This window comes from Lagopus muta, chromosome 2, assembly GCF_023343835.1.
Source record: "Lagopus muta isolate bLagMut1 chromosome 2, bLagMut1 primary, whole genome shotgun sequence".
In the NCBI taxonomy this organism is placed as follows: domain Eukaryota; kingdom Metazoa; phylum Chordata; class Aves; order Galliformes; family Phasianidae; genus Lagopus; species Lagopus muta.
The window spans coordinates 100,849,062-100,855,078 of NC_064434.1; the positions used below are offsets into that span (position 1 = coordinate 100,849,062).

The window sequence follows — 6,017 nt, forward strand, 5'->3', positions numbered from 1 at the left end:
AGGTGCACACTCCAGCATTAGAGCACGCATTGATGTCTGAACTCTCTGAACACAAGAAAAGGAAAAACGCTGCATAGCAATGAGGAAAAAAGTGTGAGAAACAGGCCTGTGAGCACCAAGTGGGACAAAGAGAAGGGCTGAAGCAGAGATCCCCCGAGGGCCCACTCTGGGGCCGGAACGTCCCCAACACTCACTGCTGTATTCATTTCTGAATGGGAATGATAGGGCTGCATTCAAGCTCTCCCTTTGAGGCACGTGTCAGAGCTGCACAGTCACCCATTTTTGTTTCCCACACCTCTAATGAAGGAGGATTTCTTACACTCCCACACACCTCCCCCTTCTGATCTGTCAGCTTTTTTCCTCTCTCTAAATACCAAGCATGAGCTGAGCCCTAGGAAACCACACCTGAAACCCTTACAGGCTTCAGAAATGCAAAACATCACAGGTGAGAGCTGGAGCAACTGAGACCCCCAGTTCTCCCCTCTCTTCAAGATATTACAGCACTATGATTCAAAACAGCATTAAATGATGCTACGTTTGGCTCTAGCAACTGAGAAATGATAAAGGAAGGACTGGCAAACAGAGGGACTCCAAGAGGAAGGAGAACAGGCAGCCTTTGGAGACACCAATCCTGCAGCTGGAAGCATCAAGCTGACTTGGGGGTTAATGGAAGGAAGATTCGCACAGGGGGATCTACTGTAATCCTTCAACAGCTATAATGCAGTGACACTGGGAGCCACTCAGCATGCACTATTTTTGATGTTCAGAGCATTTCTTATCAGATGCAATTAAAACTCTAATCTTAAATCCTTGAGAGAAAATACATCCCAGGCCTCAAAGCTACACAAGATCACCTTCCCAAACCAGGCCTTTCCTTCCTGAGTGACACAGTGACATCAGGCACACCAGACCGGCTTCTCAAGCTGCCTCCTGAAGTCATGAGAACTACAGGAACCCTTAAGCAAATTGATGAAAGCTAAGGTTCTGTGCACACCATTAAACTTCACACATCAGAGAAACACACTTTACAAATTAATTTGGACACATAGACCGTGCTTATTTAACTCTCTTTTCTGTAGATATATATTCTCATAAGGCTTCACTTGTCATCTGCTGTGGTCCCTGAGTACACTTAAGTTCTGCGCATCCCCAGAAGTGCTATTACTGTTTTACATTTAAAAAAAAGATCACCACCAGTCTCTTCTTTTCTGGCATCCCAGCATTTTAACCACACTGCAACAGCTTTCCCACAAGACAACATGCACATGCAGTGCAAGACAAGGAGCTAGAAGGCACGGCCACAGGAGTGTACCTTGTGTGCGCGGCAGAGCACAGGGCTGGGCACAGCTGCCAGCAGCACAGACACAGGCTGAGCACCCAGTGGTTTTGTACCACATATATTTCCCCCACCATTTTGCAAAGCAATCAGCAGATTGGAGCTGTGAACAGCAACATGGCTAGAAAAACCTTTTATGTTTACTACAATCCCAAAACCTGTATCAGCCCTCCTGAGGGTGCAATAGGTGTTTCTTTGCCTTGGCTCAGCAGGGGAAACAATTGGACAGCCAGCATCACCCCTCAGACACTTCAGAGTACAGCACTGTTATTGACATGTGTATCACCCCACTGGTGTGCATAGGCTGCTTTCCTACTCACAGCATTTTGCTAGCACTGGGAGCACTGTTCTGCTCAGACTTCTGTACAGAAATGTCAGTGCTAACTTCTCCCTTGTCCTGCATATGAAACATGAACTGAGGCACAAAACTGTTATCATTCCTCTCTACAAAGCAGCAGTTGGTGCAGCTTTCAGCATCTTACAACGGGGTTCTCCATTTGAACAACCTCAGCTAGACAAAAATTTATTTATAGATAGAGAGAAAAACCCTTCCTATAAATATGAAAATATTTCACTGGAATTGAGGAAACTGTAGGAAAGGGATCGTCACTTTGAAACTCCTCCAGAGTTCACACTTCCCAGAAAAGCCATCCCTTCACCCTATTAGTTTACTTCACTTAAACACCCTTTTGCCAAATCCTTAATTGTAGAATTGTTTAAGTTGGAAAGGACTCTTGAATAGTATAAAAATAGAGGCATGTAGCTGCCTGACCAACTTTCAGATAACTCAAGAAATGAATTACTCACAAGCAGGTAACAAAAAAGAAACAGCTTACCCTGCTCTGAAGATAAGAGCTCACTGGAAAATACCTTAAAAGAAACAGTCTCCAAGAAGAGATCCTTCCCTCTTGGCTGCCAGCCTGTAAATGAGGTTAGGGAGGTCATATAGGGGAATTGCTTGCACCTGTGTTTCCAGGGCTGGCTCCACCCCTTCACCAGGTGCTCAATCACTGGTTCAGGCTGGGACCTAACGGTTCCCATGCAACCATCAAAGGCCATCTACTCTGATCCCCTGCAGTGAGCAGGCACACCCACAGCTCCACCAGGTGCTCAGAGCCCCATCCAGCCTGACCTTGGGTGTCTTTAAGGACAGAGCACCCACCACCTCTTTGAACAACCTGTGCCAGTGCCTCACCACCCCCACAGTAAAAATCTTCTCCTTATATTCAACCTAAATCTCTTTTCTCTAACTATCCTATCACCACAGATTCTACTAAAGAGTCTGCTTCTTTCTTGTAGCTCCCCTAATCATCCCTGTATTTCAGCTGTACATCTTGATTTGAGGAGCCTGAATGCAAGACGATACTATGGAGAACTGCAAGTCCAGAGAGCACCCAAGCCTGCAAAGTGCTGGAATCCCCTCAGCTGAAACAGCAGCTATGGATGCCCATGTTCACACTGCAAGATTTTCTGCATTACAGAAATCTCTGAAGCGACACAGAGCAACTCAAGCAAAAGCAGATTCTACAAATCTTTGCTGTTAGCTGCTTTCCCAGAAAGCCCAGATGATGGCAGAAGATCCTATCCAAACTTCCAGCCTGGAACAGTTGAAAGTCATCAGTTCTGTTACAGACATTGCATGTGATACCATTTCTGTCTGACTTACCTCTACACCAAATCCTTGGGAGGCACCAGAGATGCCTGATGCAGAGTGGAAAGATTTTTTGTAGTTTCATTGACGTGGACACGAGAAAGTTCCTTGTTGATGCCAGTCTCCCACAGCAACTGCTGCCATGGTTATAAATCATTTATTGCCCCCCATTGGCGAGCAGCTGAGTATAAAGAATGGGTTTACTATGTGCAGGAGAGCATAGCAAGCACACAAACCTGCTCCTCCCAAAACGTGCCAGCAGGCAGCAAAGTGCTGCAGGGGTTTTGTTGCAGGGCCTTTGGGAAGTCGGTGAAACAGCTGACTGACAAGTGCTCTCTCCTGCTGATGAAAGCAAGCAGCCCTCCGGCTTAGACACAGAAATTGAGGGGTCCTGAGTGCAAGGAGCTCAGAAACAAACTACTCTCACAAAGCCAGCGGAGAGCTTGATGGAAGTGTTTTTTTTCAAGGACAAAATCTACGATTAATTCCTTAAGATATGCCTAAATAACTTATAGTGCTTGTTATCAAGCCAAGACATTTGAAATAACCTAGTTAAGCCCATCTCCATGATTAGAAGAGCTTTGGATAGGCTCCAGGTCTGACTGTGACTTCATTCCCCCTCTTAGATAATGCGAGATCCACTCACACAAATCTCTTTTCCTCTCTCCCATCCCTCCCTTCAAAACAGCATTACGTCCTGCTGCCAGAACAGAAGCACAGAAAAGCACACAGGCTTTTCCTTAGAGAGAGACCTAGGCTCTTTTCCAAGCAGGATTTTCTTCATGATCTTATTGATCTTACACGGAACCCACAATCCAGGAGGGAGGTGGTGAGTGGCATCTCAGACAGGAAGGGTACGGTTGCCTGGCGCCCAGGTGAAGTCATTCACTTGGAGCAAACTAGGAGGAATCATATTTCCTTACATCAGTCATACTGCTCTCTGAAGTAAAACTGAAGTTTCAAGCTAGCCCCGGTTCATTAACTCACAGCATAGGGGACTTCCCCACAGCCCACCTCCTGGATGGTTCCTCAAGGTCCCACAGCAGTGAGGCTAGACACACATGCAAGGAAACTACTTGCAGTGACCTCTCCCCAAGCCCCTCCTTATAGAGGACAAGGAACCAGCATCCCAAAGGCTGATCCCCCACGGATTAGTCCCCTGGAGATGGAATCTGTGTTAATAGCCTTAAGTGAAACTTACCTATAAGGCCATACACCCTATCTCAGTAGCAGCTCTTACTCCAGTACCACACTGCAGAGAAATGCTGCAATATTTAGCAAGGGAAGCAACAAGAACCTTCAGCACAAACCCTTGGCATAGTAGGAAGTTCCCCTGGAAGCAGAACCATAATAAGAGAGGATATTGTGACTGACACTGTCTCACAGCAGGATGCTTTCAGCAGTGCTAAGACGATGCCATCCTCAGTGCCACACTTCACAGGTTGTTCTTGATAGCCAAGGTACGTACCTTTTGTGAAGCTACTGTGACACCCTCTGGTCAGCTGTGGTATCGCTCTTTACCGCAGATGTCATTTACTGCAGCAATCTGGAAATTAGGCCATCATCACGTAAAAACAGCAAAGCAATACCCCTCACATTTGCAGAGGTGCCCGGAGGATCGTTAAGTACACACCTATAAATGGAACACAATACACATTGGGCATATAAAAGCAATATACGTCAGAGTTTCCACCTCATGGACTTGCTGACTGTTTAACCGCTGAGGCTTGCACTGGACACATCGTGGACATTATACATGCCCCCACCTAAACTCCACTGCTCAGAACAAGCAGCTGGTCTACCTCCTGACTCCCTTCATTCATACAAACACCAGCATCAGGGCTGAAAGGCAGGGCTACTCAATTGCCAACCCCTTCCTCCAGATGATGTTGCATCTTTGAAAAACAAATACATGAATGCTTAGTCTATCAGCTGGCTGATGCTTCATGCAGACACAAAAGCAGTTTTAAAGGTTAGAAATTGCACAGAACAGTCAGTTATCAACTCAGGTGCAGGTAATTGTTGCAAGGACCCCAGTTGCTTGCAGTTGGCACATCCAGTTTCAGGATAGCTGCTTGAAGATGATGCAAGTAAAGGCTCACAGGATACAGCACGACCTGGCTGCCAACACCAGAAAAGAGCAGAACTCAGACCCATTCTACCAACTTGCTGAACCAGGCTCACAGAATCTCAGTGTTGAGAAGTCACAGATTTTCCCTTCCTCTTCCTGCTGCCGGGTTCTTCCACGGTTCCTCTCCCACAACAGGCTTCTGTTGTGCTGAAATAATGAACACAGGTAACACCCACCTTGACTGCAACACAGACTCACAATCCAACAGACAGCAAAGTACCCAGCCCACTGCTTGACCCAAACCCACAGTGCTGCTTTGCCCTCTAGAAAGGCTGTGTAGGACATTGTACAACTGAAACACGGGTGCTGCTCTTGTTACTCCACACCCCAAGAGCTCAGCAGGTCAGCACTCACCAGAGATTCACCAGACTGTCATTCACATTCCTCTTTCACCAGATTCAAAGGCAGCCTGTCTACAGGAACATCAGTACTGCTTGAAAAGCTACACATCAGATTAGCCTATGACACAATCCACTGTTTCTCCAGACAACACTGCAGCCCCAGTGCAACAAGGAGCTAAGAAACCAGCTACAGATACTTTGCTTTGTAACCTATGAGGTTGCCTTCCTCTTCCACAAGAGATCTGGTTTGCACAAACAGGGCATTTCATCCTTCACCACCATCCTTAGGTATCTAAGGGCTCTCTCAACAAAACCACAGGACAGGTTATTTGGTAAAGGAGATGTATATTTATTCACTTTACAAAGAGGGCAGCATTTAGTTGCAACAGCTCCATTTATAGACAAATATATTGTACATTATAGTGGTGAATGGCTCAGACCTTTACCATGTTTTGCTCTTAAAAATGTGTTTGTACCTCTTCAGCTTCCATTAGCTGAGCAATCGGTTGTCCTTGCTCTGCCACTGAGGTTAAAAATTGATAATAAACAGATAGCTGT

The 6,017-nt window shown here is 46.1% G+C and overlaps 1 protein-coding gene across 4 annotated transcripts in view; it reads right to left on the reverse strand.

Moving 5' to 3' along the window:
• Positions 1-2,262, reverse strand: part of TOGARAM2 (TOG array regulator of axonemal microtubules 2) — a 48,007-nt gene extending 45,745 nt beyond the window's left edge. For 3 of the 4 annotated variants that reach the window (XM_048935290.1, XM_048935287.1, XM_048935289.1), the window contains exon 1: positions 2,173-2,241. The gene's annotated coding sequence lies outside the window, so the exon portion shown is untranslated. Of the gene's footprint in view, positions 1-2,172 lie in introns of all 4 variants that reach the window. The other variant, XM_048935288.1, reaches the window with a different exon arrangement.
• Between the last annotated feature and the right edge of the window lie 3,755 nt (positions 2,263-6,017).